Genomic DNA, 23639 nt, shown 5'->3' with positions numbered 1-23639 from the left:
CGCCGTTCCGGCGTCTGGAATCTTAAGATCAATGTCCTGGGGTGTCAAGAGCGACGAATCTGAGAGAAGGGAAAATGAAGCCAACAAGTTTCAGATTTGGGCTGCTCTTCCTGGTTCAATTGAAATTTCGATTCATCTAGCGCTGCTCTTGAAGAACAAAGCTCGTACTTATGGCGGCAGCGCCGCCGGCAATCGACAGCAGCAACGACACGGTCTTGACCGCTGCCTCACCCCCCCCACCCCGCGAAGCCAACAGCCTTGGCTGCTAGTCTGGGGTATCGTATGGACACGCCACCAAAATCCCAACGTGGGCATAATAAGCCTAAATGTAAACAATGCGGTAATGTTGCTCGTTCAAGGTTAGTTCTCTTTGTCACTCTTTCCGATCTGCTGTCTGAATTTATTTATATTGCAAATGGATAATTGTGGGGAATCAACGAGTGTGTTGAGGGACACCAAAAATAAAATAGAGAATTTTAATTACGAATTTGAAGGCCCCGGGGCACCAGTAATCAACAGTATACAGTGAAGTGTAAAATAGTCGAGAGATGTTATGATAAGCACTCAAAAGTATACAATGCTTGTAGCCCTAGCCATCATAACAAATTAAATTGATAAGGAGGATGAAATAAGGTGCAGCAGTCTTCTACTCTTATTCCACCGCTAAGCGAGCTCATCTTCATGGATCACACAATGCCATTAGGCTCTAGTAATAATTAACTGCTCAGAAGTTGATAATAGGGACGCATGGATTTTATTTGCTTACGCCTAGAATTTATCTTTAATGATTACACAGGGCCAACGTTTATTGCTGGGGTCAGTGACATACCCAGAAAACCCCAGTAGATCACAAGCTCACACATGAACTTATAGATTGCTTTTCTGCTTACTTAAATTTGGGTAATTTGACGAATAAAACCCATATTTATACATAACAAACAATAAAATGGACAGCAATTATAAGTCCTTCGAAGGTCATTGTAAACTTCAATGATGGCATATGTATGTTACTGCATTTGGCAAATATGGCTATGATGCAACCTCGGGATATTTTCAGACAAATCAGAAGAAATTAAGGAAGGGGCAGGGAGTAGAAAAGAATTATCCAGCAGATCAGAAATATTATCCTGTGGGTCCAGCAAATGAGGATTAAGTCATTATGTGTGTGGGGTGGCTTAGATTCAGTTTAGATGCTAGGATCATCTTTTGGCTTGCTTTAATATTTTGTTGATTGTTTTGTTGGCACTCAGATCATGTTTTGAGAGTTAGACATAAGTGAGGAGAGTGCTGGTCTCTTGAACACCAGTGAGGGATCTGTTATGTTACTTTCTATTTCTTTTGCTGTCTGTCTCATTAGTTGCACTGCTTCCCTTTTAAGGACACTGTTGATATTATCATAAATGAAAACCTCATTTCCCTTGTTTGGTCAGTTCTTCCATTTATTTTTCTTAAATAAACAGAGGTGTTCGTTCTTTTTTTCCAGTGTCTTCCCCAAAGTATTGCTAGGATATATATTTAATGTCATCTAATTATGGTGCATTCCTGCCCTACATGATGTTTCAAAGTCATGGTATCAATTCATGCAACAGATAGTATTTAGGGATGATTATTTTGTAGTATTTTTGTTGTATAAAGTGCAATTACCTTTGACTGGCCTAAGTAAAACTCTATCCCACCTTAAAAGAAGATGAATTGAGAAAAAGAAACAAAACCAAATGCTGCTGTCTTTGCAATCTATTTACTTTCTAGTGCCCTAAATGATTTTCCATATTTTGGTCTTAATCTCATTTTTAATATCTTTGGTAATGCAGTGTTGAAAGCAAATTCAACTATCCTGACAAGTCACCATCTTCTAGTGCTGCTCCACTTGAACAGCAATCCTCTAAACCATCTGCATCATCGTAAGTGTCTGGGTGGCAACTCCCCTTTTCCCTCCCAAATTTTGCATCACACCCATCCTTATGATTTTACATTTTTAAACATTTTGGCTTCCCTGAAATTTCCCGTTCAGAAATTAGGAGGCAAGTTCCCCCCCCCTCTTTTTTCCTGCAGTTCAGAGTGCCTTAAATAAAAGCGCAGCTGGATTTCTTGTTTGACAACATTAATGACATCAAGTATGCTATTCAGTAATTGCTCTAAGTTGTTTATGTGTTTCCAAACTCAGATATCTGACTAGAATCTGTGTTTCTTGTTGCTATAAAAGAATCAAGTAATGCCTTCTTTTTTCCTGGGTGAAAATTATTGAATGCTTTCTATATCTTTCATATATCTTTTTAAACAGCTATCTTTTGTATGTCCTTTCTGTCCAACACCTTTATTTTCACATCATACCAATTTCTTATTGCAACATTATTCCTGAGATTTCATTTGTCTTTCTAGCAAGCTTCTTGGCAGTGTTTATATTTTCTTGTCAAATCACTTATTTTTGAGTTGCGCATTCAGCAATTAAAGTGCCTTTCCTGCTTTTATTGATAGAGGACCTTTTTAAAACTGATATATTATTTCAGGAATTCAAGTAGAGTTGCATCCCTTAGACAACTTTCCAACAGTTTTGCCAGTTCAATAATTTACATGTTTCACTTCGGTCAAGGAAGCCACTACTAGGAAGGTAAATCTAAATCATAAAATGTGCTTGTTTGAGAGCTTGTTCTGTGCTGTCGTATTCTGTACTGAAGTGATAAGAATCATTACAGGATGCTGCAATCATTAATAAATGGAGATGTCCAAGTTAAAGGAATATACGGAGAGAGACATTGAAGTAGAATGATGCTTTTGACAGATACATGCAAAATGTAGTTTTACTGGAAGAAGTTCTATCTGTGGAGTCCCTGGAAGACAATTCACCTTCTGCATTGGTATTTAATCTGACTTCAACTGGGAACAGCGAGATGATGATCCCATGGTTGAACTTGCTTCTAAGATCTAACTCAACAAGAAGCGATAGTGTGAGAAATAGAATAAGACAGATTGTGGATGAGGGACTAAAGAAGCTTCTGAAGTGCGCTGTTAACGGTGACGTTGAAGAACCAAATGAAGCATCAAAAGGCCAAATTTTGAGGACTGAAAGGTTATCAGATATAAGTGATCTTTGTGATAAAATTAATAAAGCGAGGAACGAGGACGATTTGAAATCATGCTTGGGAATGAAGTCTCAACTCATCAACTTGGATGAAGGCTCGAGGAAACGGAATTTGAAGACAAGAAACGCACAAGCAGACTGTAGAAGGTGATTTGGCATCAGCGGAAGAATTAGATATTTCTTGCCAAAATTGGCTGTTGCTGGAGAAATTGATCAAGAAACTCTCAACAACATAGACAAACACTTGGTTCCCTTGAGCATGTCGATCAGTTGTGAGGCTAGATTTGTGAATACTTAGGCTTCAGCTAGATAAATAGAAGTCTATGTTGTTTATTTATTGCATTATAATATGGAGACCGCTGCTTCATCTTGTTTGGCAACGTCACGTTTATAGTTCCGTTATCTACTTGTATGTTGCCTCTAATGCTGTAATGTGGTGTTATCTGCCAAATGACGCTGCTTTAGTTGTCTTTATGGTATTGCCCACCCCCCTCCTGGCGCCAACACAAGAAAGTTGAATCGGTATCACTAGTTGGGAAATGGTACATGTTCATTCTGGTCGTGGTTGACGGCAGAAAAAGCAACAACGATGCACAATGTATGCACACTTGAGCAGAAGAGTGATTGTGTCTGCTGCCGGATGGTCACTTCGAGGTTGAAAGATAAAGGCCCCTAATACTGTCTCCCTCATTCCAAGCTGGAACACCTCCATAGGCTCTGGGATTTATGACTTGCTTAAAATTTGACTTCTGAAGGGAATGCGTAAAGCTGCTTACTGTCGTAGGACACCCTCATTGAGCGAAGATAATGGGTCAATGACAACACCCAATAAAGGTGATGAAAAAGCGGCTGTAACGTACGCCAACTCTGTCTCTGGATTGCCCTGCTCACCATATTTCAAGTGAAGAAACCCATTGGAATATGTGCTCTCCACTCATTTTCTCTCTCTAACGCTGGACAGCTAAAGGGGAAAACCTTCAATCATGGATGCTATTATCGTCAGCAATGCGCGATAGCTTGATCCACTGGAAGCCGGGTGCTTAAAATTTAATTATATGTGCTGTGGCAGCCTTTCGTTTGGTTAAATCTAGTTTGACTTTGGAAGAAATAAACAGATAAACAATCGATTCAAACGACTATTTGGTTTTCTACAATGGGATCCAAAGGCACAAGCCGTTGAGACCATTGCCACAGAATTCCATCTCTGTATATTTTGCTTTGTGGGTTTCTTAATGGACAAGTGCTTTTTCCTTGGCTTTATTCTTCTACATAGATCCGCAACTACTTTCTTGGTGGGTATAAAACTTTAATTACATTATTTCCCCTTGAAACAAGGCTGTTAATACTTTTTAAAGTTTCAATGGCTCTACTCATTTGAAACATCCACTTTTCAAAGAGTCTTTGTTAATTTATTTTATCAAACCCACCCACGTTTATGGTGCTCAATGTTGTCAATCCCTTGATGATAATAATGATTCTCTCTCACAGGAGTTTGCTTCGTTATGGAGTATAGACTATAATAATGTTAGCCCACCATAAAAGGGAAAGGAGCCATTAAAAGAAAAGAAGAGCCAATCCAGAGTGGGAAAATGCGTGATACGTGGTGCAAATTCTCCACTCTTAGTCACCTTTTTTCCCCCCACTTTCACACTCTCTTGATAAAAATTCACGTTCAATCGTTCATAAAAATTAAAATCATGCTTTGAATAATTTGTAATGGGAAACCAACATGCTCTAATTCTATGAAACCATGTATATAATACAGAGAAAGCTCAGGATACATCACAATTAAAAAAAAATGGAGGCTTCCCTAAATAAAGGATCATTAAGAAAACAACATAGACGTGAATGCAACAGACTGTGTGCTCTTACTTAGATATGTGGGATTAAGTAGAGAGAATAATATATTTGTTGCTGTGGGATATGGTGGTAAGGTTAGATATTCGTCTTTTTGAAAAGCAGGGCCATGTGTGAATGTGCAGCCAAGAATCGTGGGTTGTTGGCCATACGAATCATGACTTCTCTATAATCGTGAATTGGTACAGTTGAATCTTATTAGGGTTTGTGACTTATAGTGATTGATGCCATTCCGATGCCATTGGTTTTTGGACTAAGCTGTGCTACGAATCACAGCTTTCACTTCACCATATGATCCCATATATAGATTCAATGGAAAAAAATTGTCACTAATAATAATAAATAAAAACGATAATGATCTATTCCTGTCAAGAGCCAGGGGGCCACATGGTTGAGCACACTATTCTAAAATATATTAAGTGACGAATCTCACGTCGTGGTGGTTGATGCATCAGATAAAGATACTCTTCTTTTCTTGGCTAATGATGCATCTTCACATATCCATATAGAGCTCCAAACTCTCAAGTTAACTATACACTAGCATTTAATTAGTATGTTAATTACTTCCCCTACTCTTCATTACGTGCTTTTGGCACCGTGACTCTTCTTTTGTACTTTTCTACATAACCATGTATTTACCGAATAAAATATCAGAATTCAGAACCAAGGGGCTATATATTGGATTTATCAGGATGGGTTGTTTGATTTTTATAGCAATTAAAAGTACCGTATTTATCTCTTCATGCCAAACTAATTATCCTTTTCCCTTTGTTTTTTGGCCATTCCTTTACGTGCCTTTAGGTTCTGCTTGATTTACAAGTATGTTCTGCATATCAGTGACTCGATTACCTGTTAGCCGACTAATTGCCGGATTGTTTAATTAGTCATAATCACTTCCAAAGCATTATATTGATCACAACTCAGAATATGTGAATCCGTTGAGTTATTCTTTGAATTTTTAATTTGTTTTATAAATTTGTTAGCGATCGAGGCGTATATTGAGAAGCCCATTGAGGTTGAGATGTAATGTATTAAAAATAATACAAGTTATGAGGCAATTTGTCTTGGCTTCTCTAGATAGTGAGCTTCTAAATGGCACTAGCTAATAGCTAGCTACTCTCCAACTGTTTTTAAAGTGAAAAAATAAGACATTTAATTAGGTCAATGCTAGAGATAAGAAGGATAAAGTAAAATAAAAAATAATAAGCATAACAAACGAAGATGGCATCAGTATATTGTTTGTGGAAGGAAATTAATTAACCTGATCACAAATATGTGTATATGAAGCAATTTGATATTTATCATTACCACCTAAGCCCATCATCTATTGTGGGGTGAGAATGACAGGTTAGAGGAAGGCAATAATCTAAATTAAAAAAATGGAAAAAAAAAAAAAGCGCGTCTCATTATGATGCATGGTCCCTACCATGCCCTGAAATCCTTCAACACTTTGCAATGTCCTACTCAAGCAACCCAACATGTATCCGAAAGATAGAAACTGGTTAATTATCAAACATCAATGATCAACATATGCCTTAATTAAGAAATGCTTAATCAAAAACAAAAACCAACAATGCTTCATAGACACGGCGCGCAATTAGGGTTTTGTGTGATGAAGTCAAAGAAGGCAGGTGGGAAAAAAATTAAAATCATGGAATAACCAATTCCACAAATCACACAAATATTGATTGAGGACGTGCTGTGGAAGGGATTCCATAAAGCCAAATCCGAACAAGAAAATTCCAAATCCAAACACAGCTTAATTAACCTCATTTTTCCAACTCCTAATCGATGACTATATGTCGTCTATACATGGCGACCTCAATTATAGTACAAAAGCTTCATAATAGAGGTTATAATAATTCCACCTTTGAATCCAATTCAGCGTTCTTCTCTCTCTGCTAAATTAACCTCTTTACCAAAAAGGGATTTTGATTGGTGGGTTTGTATTTTAAATCAAAGAAACAGTTGAAGGATATAGATTGGAGTTTAACTTTAGCTATACAAAAATTGAAAGCAGAAACATCCTTATAAAAGCAGGCCTATACAAGACAAACTCATATTATTAGAATCAGACAACGATATGGCAACCCCCGATTACCTAAAAGGACAATTCATTGTACAGCAAGTAGAGAATTTCGATTTGTTTTTATTTTCAACTCTAAGTAGTGCTTCTAATAATCATACTCAATATAAATTAGTAATTAATTGCATCACAAGCAAATAATTATCTCAAATTTTACAGTCCACATACACGAGAATTAACTTTTAGGATTCACTCACCGGCTTGATCGATGCTATGCTGCTATATACACAATCATGCCTGATTGATTCGACCATTGTTCTTTTGCTTATTGTTCCTATCTCATGTGACGTACAATTCAAAGAATTGCTCATTAACAGATGGAAAGATTCCTCAAAATTCTCTGTATATACGAACAAATCAGTAAATCAAGTGATTTTGTAATTAAAGGCTTGGCTTCTCTCATCTTCTGGCGTGGTTCATGTCTCTTCAACAAGACTAATATTTAAAATCACTTCGTCATTTTTTCTATAAAAACACCAAAAAGATATTCATTGAAACTCGTTGTCTAACGAGCGATGTATTATTTATCGAGTCGTCTTTTTCAGATTCCATTTTCTTTTATTTTTCTGGATTCAATTTATCGTCTAGATTCCTCCAAAATTCGAAATGACCGCGCGTATATCTTTGAAATTTCAGATGTATGATATGAAATTGATGAGCTAAATTGATTCGAAAACGAGATTTCTAGTTAATTACTTGCCGTTTACTTGTATGAGCCAAACAATTGGTTGTTATGTTAAAAGGAAGAAGAAGGGGGGGGGGGAGCAGGCTATGGATAAATTTGACTGTGTTATCAAACCAAACCTTTGTTAACGTTTTTGTCCTGTGCAATTCACAAAGCTTTGAATAAAAGAATTTCTATGGGTGTATGATTGTCCAGTTCTCCTGCGTCGTTTTTGTAGACTTTCTTTGTTGACACGTAAACCCTAATAATAACGTTTAACCTACACGGACAATTCATGAAGCTGAGCGATCGATGTAAATGGAGCATATAATTTTTATATCTACGTGTATATGACTTGATCATATAGGCATGAATGTTAAAATTTAAAAATTTACTCGTCCTTCCATTGGTTTCTCCACTCGTTTCGTGACAGGCATTATTTTCCATCGGAAAGAAGAATGAGCTGGACTTTAGTTATTTTACATGTTAAATATCTTTCTCTCCTATTGGAATCTTGTGTACATCAAGCCAAACACTAACTACCAGTCTTCTCACACTGCATCCATTTCTCGTTTCCATTATTGACCATGTGAGCTACACCAGAGGACATGTCTATAACAGGGAAAATGAGTGAGTGAGAGTGAGAGTGAGAGAGAGAGAGAGAGAGAGATGGTCGTTGTGACTTGTGAGGAGAGGACCAGGCCAAAGTGGGACACACACACACACACACAAACTTATAGAACAAAGCTACATAGAAGGCTATAAAGCAATATATATATATACATACATAAAAATGGAACATGGGTGAGGACAAATAATATAAATATGGGGTTGCTGAATGGGTGGATCGGTTCATTACACTGCATTCCCAACAATGATTAAGAAAACTAAGCGCCAAATTATGGTTTGCTGAGAATGAGATGGCTGCAGCAAGATGCAATAAGCACGACCTAACCCACTCTTTTCAAAAGCAGATATGTGCCATAATACTATTTGGTACAGATATAGATTTATGTCAAACTCACATCACACAATATGTGTGTGTGTGTGTACGTACCTACCCATCGTTTTAAATATTCAAAACCAGCTTCATTTTTCCCACTGACCTTGAGGTCTACGTACACGTACAGCCCCACCTTCCAATTTGGATCTGTACGTGTCAGCAAGGCTCCTAGTTAAACCTGAACCGTGAATGTGCAAAGATGACGAATCAATCTGAGAGCAGAAGGAAAGTTAAAAGAAAGACGAAACGTCAAGAGTGAGATGAGATTTAGATCTAAAAGGAGATGAGATAATTAAAGTATATAATTAAGGGTGGCAAAACAGAACAAGGTGGGGGAAAAAGATCCAAGGATTGTCGAAGGTCCTCAATATTTGTAGGGTTGTGGCCTTGTGGGTGGCCTCCACGGATGCCAAAGAGTCACATGCAGGGCACATGACATGCTTGATTTGAAGGAATCGTGGCCAATAGTATGAATGGGGCGGTGAAAACTGAAAGAGATGCCAAGTGCCATACAAGTGCATGAAAATTGGGCAATAAGTTGGGGCCATAATTTTGATAGTTAGATCCAATTAATTATTATGGGGTACCAGTGGTTCAAGTACCCCTCCCCTGTTCCTATTAGTTTAGCCCATATATATATGCTGTGTATGGCCATGTGGGCCCAAACTTTCCTCGTCAAACCATTTTTTATTTTTATCAATTAACAGAGGCATGACTTTGAGCGGAGGGAATATATATTAATATTAATATTAATATTATTCTAAAATATGGTTATGAAAGGATGGAAGTGGAATTATGCTGTTCTGGAAAAAGCTAGAAAAGAGATGAGGAGAGAGGTTAATGCAGAGGAAGGTAGAATGCGTTTTATTGAAATAGTGTTGTGTTAAAGGCTTAAAGCTAAGGATCATGGTTTATAGAATAGTTAGTTGCGAAAGGTGAATTATTAAGGCGAGAGAGAGAGAGAGAGAAGGGGGGGGGGGAGGGTAACATGACAAAGCAACGTGGAGGCAAAGCAAAACAGGTTCATCAGATGACTGACACGCCCATATGGTCTGTGATTTCTGAGTCTTGGGGGCAGGGAAAGGAGAAAGCCAAGCAATTGTGCCAAAATAAGTATAATGTTGGTTGGGGCCTCATCTTCCCCACCCAAATTAATATTATGATTCATGGTTTTCATGTTGTGTAATTAATAGTGATGTAGCGCTGGTGGCAAGTTTTGGTTTAACGACAAAGGAAACGATGATATAAATTAATATTATAAAAGTAGATCAGAAAGTAGTATTTGGTTCGGTGGAATTGAAACTTGAATGAATGAATAAATGAATGTGGCACCCGAAACTTCTGAGCTTTGGTAGAGACAGCATAGGTTGTGAGAGACATTCAATCTTTTTCAAGCACGGTAAGTTTCGTACTGTCAGAAGAATCACCCCTCTTCCTCTTTCTCTTCACCATTTTCCAACCCTTTCACTCTGCTTTCTGATTTAATCTTAGAATAAAATATTATTTATAATTTGATCATATAAATTTTATGTTATCCGAGTGTGCAAGTTAGTTGCGATGAGAAAGTGTGGCCCAGCTGGTTAAAGAAATAAATAGGGTTTGGATTTTTTACATGTTCCTGCCGCCGTCCATCTGTTAGGTTCAAGGAAAAAGGGATAATTTTATTCCTGTGAAGTAATTGTTGTGAAAAATTGTTGCAATGTCAGCACACTCTGAATTTCCTCTGTTTCTCAAGAAGATCGTCTCTGCGCACAAGTTTTGGTCAAATTAACCTCTCCGCTTTTCTCTGTAGCTTTGACGAAATTAAATGAACCGTGAACATCAAGATTTTTCAACTCTCTATAATATATATATGTATATATACTGAGTCTCTCACGGATTCTGCATGTTTACGATGATTAATTAAAGCCACATTCCCATTCTTCCAACTTAAATCATCATTCATTATTCACATCCACGAATCTTCCTTTTTTTAAAAAAAAAATATAGTATTTTTTACAGTCATATGCTTCTATATCAATCAAAATACTACAAATAATACTGGGTTCTGTTCTGATCTTTTGTTTTGCGTCTTATACTACGTGCCACACTATGCTATATATAACTTTTGCAGAAAATAATAAGTTGGAAAAAGAGAGGGATATACATTATTGAACCGAGCACGCCACGCCAATGGTTGGAGTACAAAAAAAGTCATTGGAAATTGAAACGAAGTCGATAACTAGCAAGGTCCAGCTACAGAAGAGAGAGCCTCAACAAAACCAAAGGCAAGCAAGAAAATTTGGAACACATGCCTTTGCTCTGCTTATTGCATCCTAGACCGGCTCAGACCAAAAGCTACGAGTGAGAGAAAAGTACAGGTGGTGGATATTGAACTTCATATATACAGTGAAATTGTGTTACACTATTTAGATGCAACTTCCTAGCTAGCCTTAGGCTTGAGGAAGATTCGTGGTACGTGGTTGTATGTATATTCTTTACAGCTCGGTGTCATGTGTTGAGAGGGAACAGGGATGTGTTGTTTGCTAGCGAAGTTGGGGTTAGAATTGATTATAACAAGAAAAGCTAGTGGGTGAGAATCATTCAGAGAGAGAGAGGGACAGAAAACGAGAGGCTTCCTTTAATTTTCTTTGGTTTCGTTGTTACATGCATCTGTGTGCCTGACGACGCGTGAACCTTATTAATTGACTCTCGTTTTCCTAGAGGGAGAAAGCTTTGTAATTTATGCATATAATGCCTTTGTCTCGCCAGAGAGAAGAAAGTGACGGCAACTTTGAGAGACAGAGAGAGATAGATTAAAATGTTAGAAAATTCACATTTGAACACTTCATGGTTTTGTTTAATAGTGATACACTATACTACCTCCCTAAGATGTTCAGGTGATGTGCACAACATGTTAAAACACACCAGTGTACGGATCTAATGAAGTATAGCGTATCAATGACATCTTACAAGGAATTAAATAAAAGGGATTGGCACAAATGAAATTATTTTCGTTTAATTTGAGTTAAATTGTCCAATGAAAAGTGAAGTTTTTATTAATTTTAAACAAATATGAATAAAATAAAATTGAAGCTAAACAATAAATTCAACTTGAGATTAACAATTAAAGAGCACTCTAAAAATTTAATCCCCTTTTATGCTTTGTAATTCAACTTGTGCTAGGCTTCAAGTTTCAATTTAACTTTAAAATTAAGTATCTAAACTAGGTTTTATATATGTATGTATGTATGTATGTATGTATCCATTGATTACAAACTCATGATCTAACTATATTATAATATCTCAAGTAGATCATAATCAATTACACATGATTATTTAAGGCACTCTTAAGTATATGTTTATCTTAAGTGTAAATTAAATTAAATACAATCTTAAGCTGCTTAATGTACAATCCATTTGTTTGGCCAAAAAAAAAATGTACAATCCATTTGAGATACTACTCTATCAAAGGTGAGAACCAATTCAAACATACACTAAAGTTGGTCGCCAATAGTATGAGAACAAAGATAAATCTTATTAAATATTAAAGTGTTCATCAAAATTGATAAATCAGAAAGAAATCTACGTATAAAATATTAAAGGTTCATAAAACCTTTAAGGGAAAAAAAAAAAAAAGCTTGCCACTTATAGCTGTAAATATGCAAAATAATTCAAAAACAACCAAGAATTGAAGGTATAATAGAAGAAAGAAGAGAATCTAAAAAGATCCGACAAAGAAGCTCCTCAATAACTCTCCAAACTTTTATCTAGCCACCAAACCTTTGGTTGATGCTCCAAAATTATCTTCTCTATTTCAAATATAAACTTCAATCCTTTGAAAGTCTGCAAAGGCTTTTATATAACTTTTTCACACTCCTTTGGCCTTTAATTCCGTCTTATCTCATCTGATTTGATAAAATAGTGTTTAATTTTGCATTTGAATTTTAATTAAAATTCTGCCATGTGTTTTTTTGCATGTCCATGCATAGTCATGTCCTTCAGTTCCATTTCTGTGTGCGGTCGAACTACAATGGAGCAATCTCTGCAAGCTCCTATGCGCGTGGTCGAACGTCGAGGCTTCATATGTTCGTGCGTAGAGAAAATTTCCTCATACTTGTTCCGTGTGCAGTCGAGCTTCCGAAAGATGGTTTTCTTTGTGCTGGATATGTCCACAGGCGGAGGTTTTGCACTCTTTACACGTCCGCGCACGAACGTAGCTTAATTAATTCAATGAGTTTCCTCTCCTTTCTTACATCCTGCATGAAGAAGACTCAACTCTTCCGTTGTCCATGGGCAGAGATCCATTTTTGGGCTTGATGGTCTGGCTTTGACCTAATACTTTTCATTTTTGGCCTTTTATATGTTCTCTTCGTTCATTTTCCCAACAAATGCCTAAAAAACAGTAAGTGAGATATTATATCCAATTTTCTATTAATTTACACATTAATGAGCCAATAAAAGAGCAAAAAATATATATGAGTTTAAGTAAAATATCTACTTATCACCAGGTATAAATGAACTTGAATACTTCTCATGGCATAAAATTAGACTTGATAAATAATATCACTTCTATCCTAATTTATAAGACATTTTTGTGGGGGATTTAGTATTTTAAAATATAAAACACTTTAATAAGAACAGTAATTTGCTTATATTACTCTTTTAATTATATTCTCTTTTTTTAATATTTTTTTAATTGAAGGACATCTTTAAAAGTTTATATTTTTTTGTCTTAAAAAAATAAAGTTATTAAGTGTATTTAATTAATGAGATTTTTTTTTTGGCAGATGTGATCTAATTTAAAAGTGTCTTATAAATTAAAATGGATGGAGTGTATAATAGATTATAGAGTGATCCATAAATTCAAGTATTGATGTTTTGATTGATAAATATGATCCTTTAAGCCGGTGTACATTTGTTTTCTCTCTCTGTTTGGGACAGTCGCTCCTTGTGATAACATAGCTCAGTTAAATTAATGATGCCGAATATTGATGTTATGTTAATACTGTGGTGCTTAGCTTGTGCATGCCAGCAAGAGAGGCAGGTGAGAATCCAATCTATAAAGCCGAAAGAGAGTACTGAAAGAAGATTCATGTGGGCGTGACGCCACTTCACACACACAAATAGAAGCATACTGTAATCTTGTACATGTCCACACACATATATGTACAGCTCGTTTTTTCCGGCTCAAGATATTTTCATGGTTCAAATTCTCTTTTCCCTCTTGCCCACAATATTTCTCTTGCATATTTATGTCGAACAATGAATCAATTTTCTACAATAAACTTCAAATCTTCAACCATCCCATGTACATTACTTTCATGCATCAAAGTTTGATTTTATATTCGACTAGACAAAGCGAGAAAATGATCTTTCATCAACTATGAGTTCTAAGATAACAATATATATATTGCTTTCCATTGAATTAATAAAATTGGCGTGTGGAATATATTTGTTATCTGCATACCTGCTGACTTAATGGTTATGAATCGAACCAATTAATTTGATTGAACCAGATAATTCAAATTTAATGATGTTCACATGAATCCAACTTGACCTTTAAAAATTTGAGGTCCACTTTTTATATCCCTTCTTTTCACAAAGGGTCCACTGTTTTTCCGGCACGAGAGGATCAATCGGATGTATTGTATTCAACTATAAATTGTGTGTTTTGGAGCCCATGGGAATAGCTTAATTTATTTAATTGCAATATGCAGACGGCTCTCTCTCTCTCTCTCTATGTATATATATATAGATATGGTTTTATCCGCAGAGTAGTTAAGGTTTTGCTATACTGTACACACGTTATATACTCTCAGTGTAGCTTTTAGTTGGGATAATGTAACTTTTAGTTTGTTTGTCTCAATTATTAATTTAGTCCCTCAAATTTAATTTTTACTAATTTAGTTTTTTAAGTTTATTTCTTTCATTGATTTGGTTCTTATTATTTAAAAAGGAGGTTACATTATTAAAAGTTGCTAACATGAATAATAAAATATTGATATGGATTAATAAAATAAAATATTATAATGTAAATAAGAAAGAACAGACTGTAAAATTTTAAAAAACAAGAGAACAAAATACAATATAAGAGATTATATTAATAAAAATTTAACTAATTTGAGAATTAATTTATTCTCATTTAATTGCATATAAATGTTAAGTCACCAATATACTTTACATATTATATTATTTTGAGAGTCAACTTATATTTTAAAATTTAAAAGACTTACATGATAATTTAAAAAAACATAAGATACCAAATTGATGAAAATTAAATTTGACAAACCAAAATAGACAAATTTAATAGATTAAAAGTTTTACTATCCCTTCATTTTTCATATGTTAAACCCGCAAGTTATGTTCATGAAGTCGTTGAATGAGATCGGAGGTTTGCGGCAAAACAATAACAACAACAACAACAACAAAATCAATGGTTAAAATTTGAAAAACGGTTGATGTACTTGAGGATATATCAATGATTTCGTGGGAAATGAGAAAAAGAAAAAAAAAATCAAAGAGATGGACAAGTATAAAATTTATGGGAACGTAATTCATCCACGTCTTGGGGTGATGTTTCAAATACCTAAACTAAGAACAATCCAAAAGTTCGGCACCGCTTTTTGTTTTATAAATTCCTTCTCTTAAAGAAACCAATAATCCAAAATAATAATAATAATCAGATAGGAAAGACAGGGAGGGGTGTTTCTCTTAGCTTGTCTGTGCATGAAAAACGACTATAAGAAGATTCAAACTCATGTATATCCGCCACATGATAGCTAGATGTGGCTCTATATATGTGCAAATGTTAGTTGGTCCCTGACGTAATTATTTGAACCCATCCTCACCCCATCGGTTGGGAATTAATAATCAATCACTCTCTAATTTGAGCATCCTCATCCCCCATACCCGTTATAAATCAATGAAACATTCATGCATAAATCACGCATAATTCAACAAAACAAACTTTGTAATTACAGTAAAAAAAATGACAACTATCATCCCAAGTTCAGCAAAAAGAGACCAAAAAAATAAAATAAAATTCAATCTAATTGACTTGTCCAAAACTCTTGACCAGATTAGTCAGTTAAATTAATTTGGCTTGGGTTTTAATACTATACTTGTAAATTATAAGGACTAGACACCTCTTCCACCGGTATAATAAAAGGGAGGACCATGTTTATTATTTTTTTTTAAAATGTGGGAATGAGTCGTTGAAATAAATAAATATAGACATATAGATGGGATGGGAAAGGGAAGGAAGGACTGATGGGAGGTGTGCAGCTATTGAAAGGAAATAGGAGCGGCTTGTTGCCATGGCCTTGTTTGGTTGCAAAGGCATGGATGGGCATGGGCGTGGCATCGCATGCCGTTTTGATTGATTCCTCCTCCCCCTCTGGTCCCCATTAGCCCATGATCTTGATACTTTAACCTCCTTAGATTATCAGAAACTCATCACTATGCGTGCTGCTATAAATATCTGCCAATTTAGCTTAATTTTTGTGAACGTAATAGTAATAATCAAGCAGAGTCATAGATGTACATGTTTGCTTGAAAGCAATAAGAGTGACGGGTGTGGTGCACTTATAGCTGTTACAACCAAAAATAAAAAAGAGGTTGCTTTTAGTTTTGGACATGGTCGCTGCTTTGCTAGCTAGCTACAACCACACCAATGATCAAACCATACGATTTATATATATGTTCCTGCAATCTCCATCGCCTCATGTATATCATCGCGTTGAGTTGTTTATTCCTAATCCAAATGGTTGGCTCTCCCATCTTAGTCGTGGCTCCTATTAATGATCCCTTTCTTTCTCTATTTTCTTCCCTCTTTGCAATCCAATCGGGTACAAGTTGAAGTCGCTTTCCCTTGTGCGTGCTTGCTCACAAGTTATAATTCTTGTTTCCTTTATGTGACATAATTGGTTTGTTCACCAAGAAACATTGAAAACTGAGAAATCAAAATTTAAGATTCCCAACTCCCACCCCGTTCTTGTATTTATGCCCTTTCTCTGGACGGTGAATATAAAATGCATCTTGAAAATGCCAACCCCACCACATATATTAATAACGACTCTAATCGTCCTCCTCTTTAGCGCGGTGAAACTTGTTTCATCACCCAAAATTTGACCCCCTGTAAACATTTATATACATTATCTCTCCACAATCCTAACCCCCCATGATTTCACTTTTGACTCGATATTTTATGTACCAAAATTACTAAATTATTATTATTGTTAAGCCGGACTCAGGAGAGGTCCCACCTTGTATTTTCTCCAATAGTTCTCGAAAAGAAAGTCAACTTTGTCGTACCACTTTTCTCGGTCCTAATTGTCGAGCACTAGAATTCAATTCCCCGATCGTTCCCGTCAATATAATCATACTCGTATCAATTTCTTTCCAGGGCCATTGATCTCGCTATTTGAAAAGCCAGTGAATAAATCCAGGACCGCCATTAGCAGAGGAAGAAAAAGGTGGAAACCCGTTGTCGTTTCGGACAATACGACAAAAACAATCCTAGTCTAGGGTGAAGACGACTCTCCCAAAAACAAAACGGTGACATTAATGGGTGAAAGCTGGTCCCGGAGGTGTTCACAATTAGGGGAGGACGTGGGTGTCAGGGAAGAGATTATAGATTGGGTACGCATTGAAATGAGAGGAAAATGAAATAAATTAGGGGATCTGCAGGAACAGGGTCTACAAAAAATTCACCACAAGGAAACAGAGAGGCATGATGTGATGGGCACAGTAGTATTATTATGAATATGGTACCTGAGCTATGATCCGTTGGATCAGGGGACCACTGTGTCCACTGGCTTTGAGTGTATTCATTCAATAAATTTAATTTTGTTGGGAACCCCAAGTTGCTCCATCTCCATCCCCTCCTTCTACTGCTTTTGGATTTTTGGGAACCTCCCTCTGTTTTTTCGTTATTCTTTTCCGACCCACAGAAAGTGATCCAACATTTTGGAATTCTTTCATTAAAGTCTGCCGGATTTGTTCCTCTGCGTCAACTTTTTTCACTCCCTTCTTTTAATTTCTGTGGTCCAGTTTTTGCTTCCAGAAATAACTCCCTCTCATTTAATTCCCCAGATAGCACCCCCCGAATCCAAATTACCTCGAATTTATTGGAATATATGAAAGTTTTTATGAACCAGTAGAAGCCAATCCCAATTCTCACTTTCTTTTGGGAAGAATTCTCAATTTTTTTTTTTCATGTTTGACAGTAATAACATGCGGCAAAACAACGTAAGAGCTTCTCTCCATCGTCTAGTTATTCTTGGATGGTACTAAAAAGCAGAGTGTTTTTTCGCTGGAGAAGAATCAAAACCCGTGAAGATGTATCATTACGAAGGGTGACGAACACATGGGCATGGGATTCAAATGAACTCATCAAGCGGTCACGTAACGCATCAACCACGTAATGTTGAAACATGAATAAGGTGAGAGAGAGTGAGAGATGACGAACAGGAATTGGATGGATGAGTGTAAAATATAAAAGCATGGGACCAAGAACGATACGAGGCTGAAAAAGTGGGGTGGAAATTGTAAAATGAAAGATGTGGGGCACAATGAAATACTGTGCACCGTGCAGTGGGAAGGGTTGATTTTGCAGAGTGGGATATATAACTTAATAGGTTTTGATGCTTTTCTGTTGCAGCGAATGCAAAGACGAGAGGGAGAGGGGGGGGGGGGGAGAGGGAGACCCACCAACAGTTGCCCACACACTTTGATGCTGTAAAATTTCCTCATGACCTTTTTTATGAGTCCTACTATTATAAGGCTCTCATGTTTCTCTCTCCACTGCTTCTTCTTGTGACTGCCATTATCAATCACCAGAAACAGAAGCCAATGTACAAACAAGCACAGCGACTCATAAATTATAGCACCACCACCCACCTTCCCCTTCTGCACTGACACTCCCTTAAATCAAACTCTACCCATTTTCCAGACCTCAATCCTTATATTTTTTGTCCCTTTCTACTCTTTTACCTTCTTCCCACTCCTCATCCTCCTCCTTAACTTCGTTCCTCGTCATTTTTCTTGCTGTAAATATCAGTGGTATCTTCTTTCTATACACTTGAAACGGACACAATATCTACCTCTTATCGTGTTATTGATTATGCATTGTACCACATAAGTACATGCTTTTTAGCTCGTCAGTTTTTACCTGGTGTTTCCAAGGGTCTTATACGCAACATATACCGAAAATCAAACCAAGTTAATGATAAAAATTATAATCAAATCATGATCAGGCGAGTTACAAAACATTTTGTTAAACCAGTTTATACGTTAACTCCATAGGATTGGTGGATAATATTATGATCTCATCTTGTGACCTTGTTAATAAATTATTAATTAATTATAAGGGTTCGGAAATACACTTATGGTAGCTGTTTTTTCTTCCATTTGTATTCTTCTCGACCATTCATAGGAAACATTTGCCTTTTTTCAGCAAACGAAATTATAGGCCTTTCTTTTTCTTGTTTTCTAATCGAGTTAATTAAATACAAAGATAGCCGGGTTGAATTTAAGTGCCTTATATGCAACGATAATTACTTTAATGGTACCAATGATTCATCACACCACCACCTTTAATTTCCACTTTTATTTCCTGAAATTAAAAAACAAATCAAAGCGACGAGTATATATTGGAGAATGTGTTCACCCACAACATACAAATGGAAAAGCCTATATATATAGCGTATGAATATTGTTTGGTTTGATAGGTGATACAGTTCACTATGTAGGGCGGAAACAAGTTAGAGTCAGTATATATATTATATATATATATATTGGTTTAGTTGTGATATCATGATAAGAAAACACGTACACGAAATTCGAATGCACTGAAAGAAAGAATGAGGGCCGAAGAATTCAACATTGATGACTAGATAGAATAATACATATTCATAGCAATATTTTTTCTTCATATATATAAGACGAGAGGATTATAACTATAACGGGTATTAATTCAGAATCCAAGTTACGGACAGAAAATTACCGTTAAATTAATGCTCGAAGCTAGCTAGATAGCACTTGGGTTGTGCGTATAAGAGAGGAGAAATAGGTGGAAGGAAACTATTTAACAGAAATAAAGGCATGCATATACATAGCCTAATAGACAGATCGTGGATTCACTGCTATAAAAAAAAAAAATTTATACCAGTTAAAAAGAATAGGTGTAAAAAGTATGTAAGGTAACATTTCCATAAATAAAAAAATAGATATAACACTTTGTACGCCGGATTTATATACAACTAGTGTAGAAAGTGTCTTGAAATTATACTGTGTAGATGATCCATGATGAGATGAGTGTCATAGTGTAGCAGTGATTAATGTTGGCCATCCCTACGGATGCAAACGAAATGAAATTATATGAAGGGTAAAGCCAGAAAAATTATTTGGGAACCGAAGGAAAGAATAAGATAAAGTAGAGAGGAAAAAGAAACCCCCAGAAAATGACAGGAATTTCAGTTTGGGTTGGAAATGTGCGGGTCAAGGAAATCGGGGGTGGCTGGATAAGGACTCGTTTTATTAAAGAAATGTCTTGTAGCAAGGAAAATGCGTTTGGCTTCATGACACTTTCTCAAACATGATGACTCATATGCTACTACTCCTTCCTTAATTTTTCCATATAAATTATTTGTTTTCACTTGATCGGTTCGGGAAATATGCGCTAGTAATTTACTCTCGTGTTCAGTTCGTCTTTGAGAGAGAGTTGTAGTTTCCTTTCACTAATTTCATAAATCGACATATCCAGACAGATTTCATAACTTTCCAGGACATACAATATATCATATATGACCAGAATTGATCTTTTATTACTTGGTGTTAACAAGAGGTAACTAGCACATGAAAGGCTGGATATATATATATATATATATATCACGCAATACGAATATCATATAGAAGTGATTACGAGCACAAGTACACATTAATAATCAGTAACAATTTTTTATTTGATTGGCAATGGTATTAAAATATATATAGCTGTAACTGGCGTGGTAATAATGTATAATTATTAATTACTGATATTTTAAAGTTCTGAACAAATTAATTATTGGTTATTCATCATACATATGTGTTGTTGATTGCTGGCTTAAATTAAGAGTCATTGCTAACAACATCGATTGGTAGTGATCCACGTAATTTCTTATCGTGTGACGAGAGAAGGCACCTAAAGAAAGAAGATCACATCAACTCAAATCTGACGACGATCTTTTGGGATATTATTGCTGTGAAATTCAAATTGGGAAGGCAAGCTTGTTTAAGAGCTGACCATATCTAGTTCCTCATTGTGTACATCTGAAACCAAGCCCCAAGAGCAAGTTCAATAAAAGAGGACACGTCTATGATACTAATCACTGACCTTTAAATTAATTTGAAGGCAAGAAACAAGCCGCTTGACCTGGCCTTTCAGGCATTGACTCCATCATTAAGCCGTCTCTATTTTTAATTATCTATCCACGAAAAGCATTCAAACACAACTATTCCTGGACTTCATTTACCCGCAACCCATCAATCCTCATAATTCATGTTTGAATCGTGAATTGGTGGGTTCCTTTCAAACTCCAAACCCATGAAGCTGCCAACCATATTTTACTAAAACGGCTTTTTCTTAAATTATTAATAACGGATGTAACCTTTGGACGATATGTGTCATATATATTGGCTTCACTTTACCTAACCCAGCGCACCATTTCAGCACTGCTTGTGAACACAATCGCTCGTTTCTATACAACGAGGGCGTTACGTACGTTGATGCGATCTTGATTCCAGACAACGGTTTCCACAATTCCGGGGTGATAATGCACATATAATATTGTCAAAATTAAACCCACGCACCACCCTTGAATCTATACATATTACTTCTTCTTTTAAATTATTCGGTTGGACCATATTATTACACATACGTTTTCTTTTTGAAATGTGTACTGAGCAAGCAGAGGCATTATAATTAATGGGATGGCTAAGGGTTAAGCAATAAATGGGGCGTTGTGCTGGTGGACCAAAGGGATATATAAAGGAAAAGAGAGTGATGTGTTGATGCATTAGGAAGGCAACTACAAGGCAAAAGCAGACAGCTTGTGGTTACCCTATTACCTCTACAAATATAATTAAGCACCCAACACTATACTAACAAAATTAAACTATATACTCCATCTGTTCTTCTTTATAATTAAGTTATTCCTAACATATTTTATCAAAATAAAACAAAACCTTAAATTTTATTAATTGCATTGAAAAATTCAGCAAGTTTAAACATTTTCTCTAATAAATATACATACTTTACAAACAAAATATTCCAACTTGTAATAACCTTCTTAGCATTTAATTTAATAAATGTAAAAAGTAGAGATAGATGCAAAAATTAATCATAGAGGCATCATGTAAATATGATTAAAATCAACATTCTCCCTATTCTCTGTAAATAAAATCAGAGAAGTGTGTGTGTGTGTGCATTACAGAAAGAGCGTGTGCGCCATACAAATTGCCGTGCGGGTTGTAGCATTAGCATGAAGAGATTAATTAATTAATTAACATTTGATGATGGATGATATGTACGTGATATGGAAGATGGAGGAGAGTAGTCGGCCCTGTGAGTGGGACCTAAGCAAAGACAAATTGCATGATGCCATTCCAAGCACTCTCTTTCACATTTCCTTCCTCTCTTTGCTTTCTTTCTCTTCTCTCTCTCTCTCTCTCTCTCTCTCTCTCTCTCTCTCTCTTCCCTTTGGTTGGGTGGCTTCTCTCTTTCTTTGCCAGTCTCCTCCATTGATTAAAGTATGGATTATATTTGTTTGTTTTTATTTTGGGGAAGATTCACCCAATACTCACTTTCTATCGTCTTTTTTCTTGGGTGTGGGATTCACTCGCAAGTTGCGTTTGATTTGTACCGCAGCTAATTTTCACAACTAACGTTATCATACCTTATACAAATTTGTCTTTCACCTCTTAAGCTGGCTAACAACAAGAAACGAAACGGGAGAGAAAATTAAAGTTTTCATAATTCATTGTTCATTATTATTATTTTTAATATTTTCCTTTTCACCATCAATCAGGGAATCAAATCATCACCGGCCGGTTTGTCGAGTGAGAAATGGAGAGGAGGAGGAGGAGGAGGGGGTAATTATATTAGCCTTCGTGGCTCCACCAACGCATTAAATATACCAATGTTAATGATGCTCAAAAGTTGCTTGAAGAAATTTGGTTTCCTTTGTCACGTACGATTTATCAATTATTTATTTATTTTTTAATCGTCCACTGTGATTGTCCCTTAACAACCGTTGCTGTTCTATTTTGGGTTTCCGTTCTCCCAATATGTAAACTCTAAAGTATTAATTTTTTCCCGTGATGTTTGGTTTGATAAATTTCGATAAAATTAATTATTAGGTGAGTTTGTGATTGCTCGTGTAATTAATTTTAATTGCCGCAAGTCTCAGTCTCTCCGAAATACTACATCTTTTCTTTCTAAGGAAAAAATAATAATAATTCCATAAGTTCAATTATTTTGTGCGTTTTACTGGTTGTTCATGAACTTAGTGAACCGTTTTCTTGTCAATATATGCCATAGAACATTGCATTGTTTGATTATTGGGATAACAAATTCCCACCGCCTAATGACAATAATTAGCAGCATAGCAAAGGTACATTGGTCATTATTAGGTAACCCTATTCCAACTGTACAACGATGGGATTCAAATCCAATATAAGTTAAACATGATTCGTGAAGCATGAGGTTTTCTGATATGAATCAAAAGAAAGAAGAAAACTGCCGATTTGATTAAGGTGGGACAGCATAGCAGATGCAAAATGAATGTAAAATTTAGGATGGAGCATTGGTTATTTTTAAAGGGTCGGAAATAATTTTATACTATATGTTTATAAATGAAGGTAATGTCTATTATACTGCTAGATAGAACCTAGAAGAAACAATTTCGTCGGAAACCGAAATAGTCAATCT

The 23639-nt window shown here is 35.9% G+C and overlaps 1 long non-coding RNA gene across 1 annotated transcript; it reads left to right on the top strand.

Annotated features, from left to right (window-relative positions):
- The first annotated feature begins 22406 nt into the window (after nt 1-22406).
- LOC129321746 (uncharacterized) lies at nt 22407-23184 on the top strand. Its single transcript, XR_008596086.1, has 2 exons — nt 22407-22459; nt 22738-23184. It is a non-coding gene; the product is annotated as an uncharacterized LOC129321746 (long non-coding RNA).
- Nucleotides 23185-23639: the final 455 nt, after the last annotated feature.

Source organism: Prosopis cineraria, unplaced genomic scaffold, assembly GCF_029017545.1.
Source record: "Prosopis cineraria cultivar Desert tree isolate PC_DT_omini unplaced genomic scaffold, ASM2901754v1 PC10, whole genome shotgun sequence".
NCBI classification, from domain to species: Eukaryota; Viridiplantae; Streptophyta; class Magnoliopsida; order Fabales; family Fabaceae; genus Prosopis; species Prosopis cineraria.
This window is presented reverse-complemented; position numbering and strand designations above follow the sequence as displayed.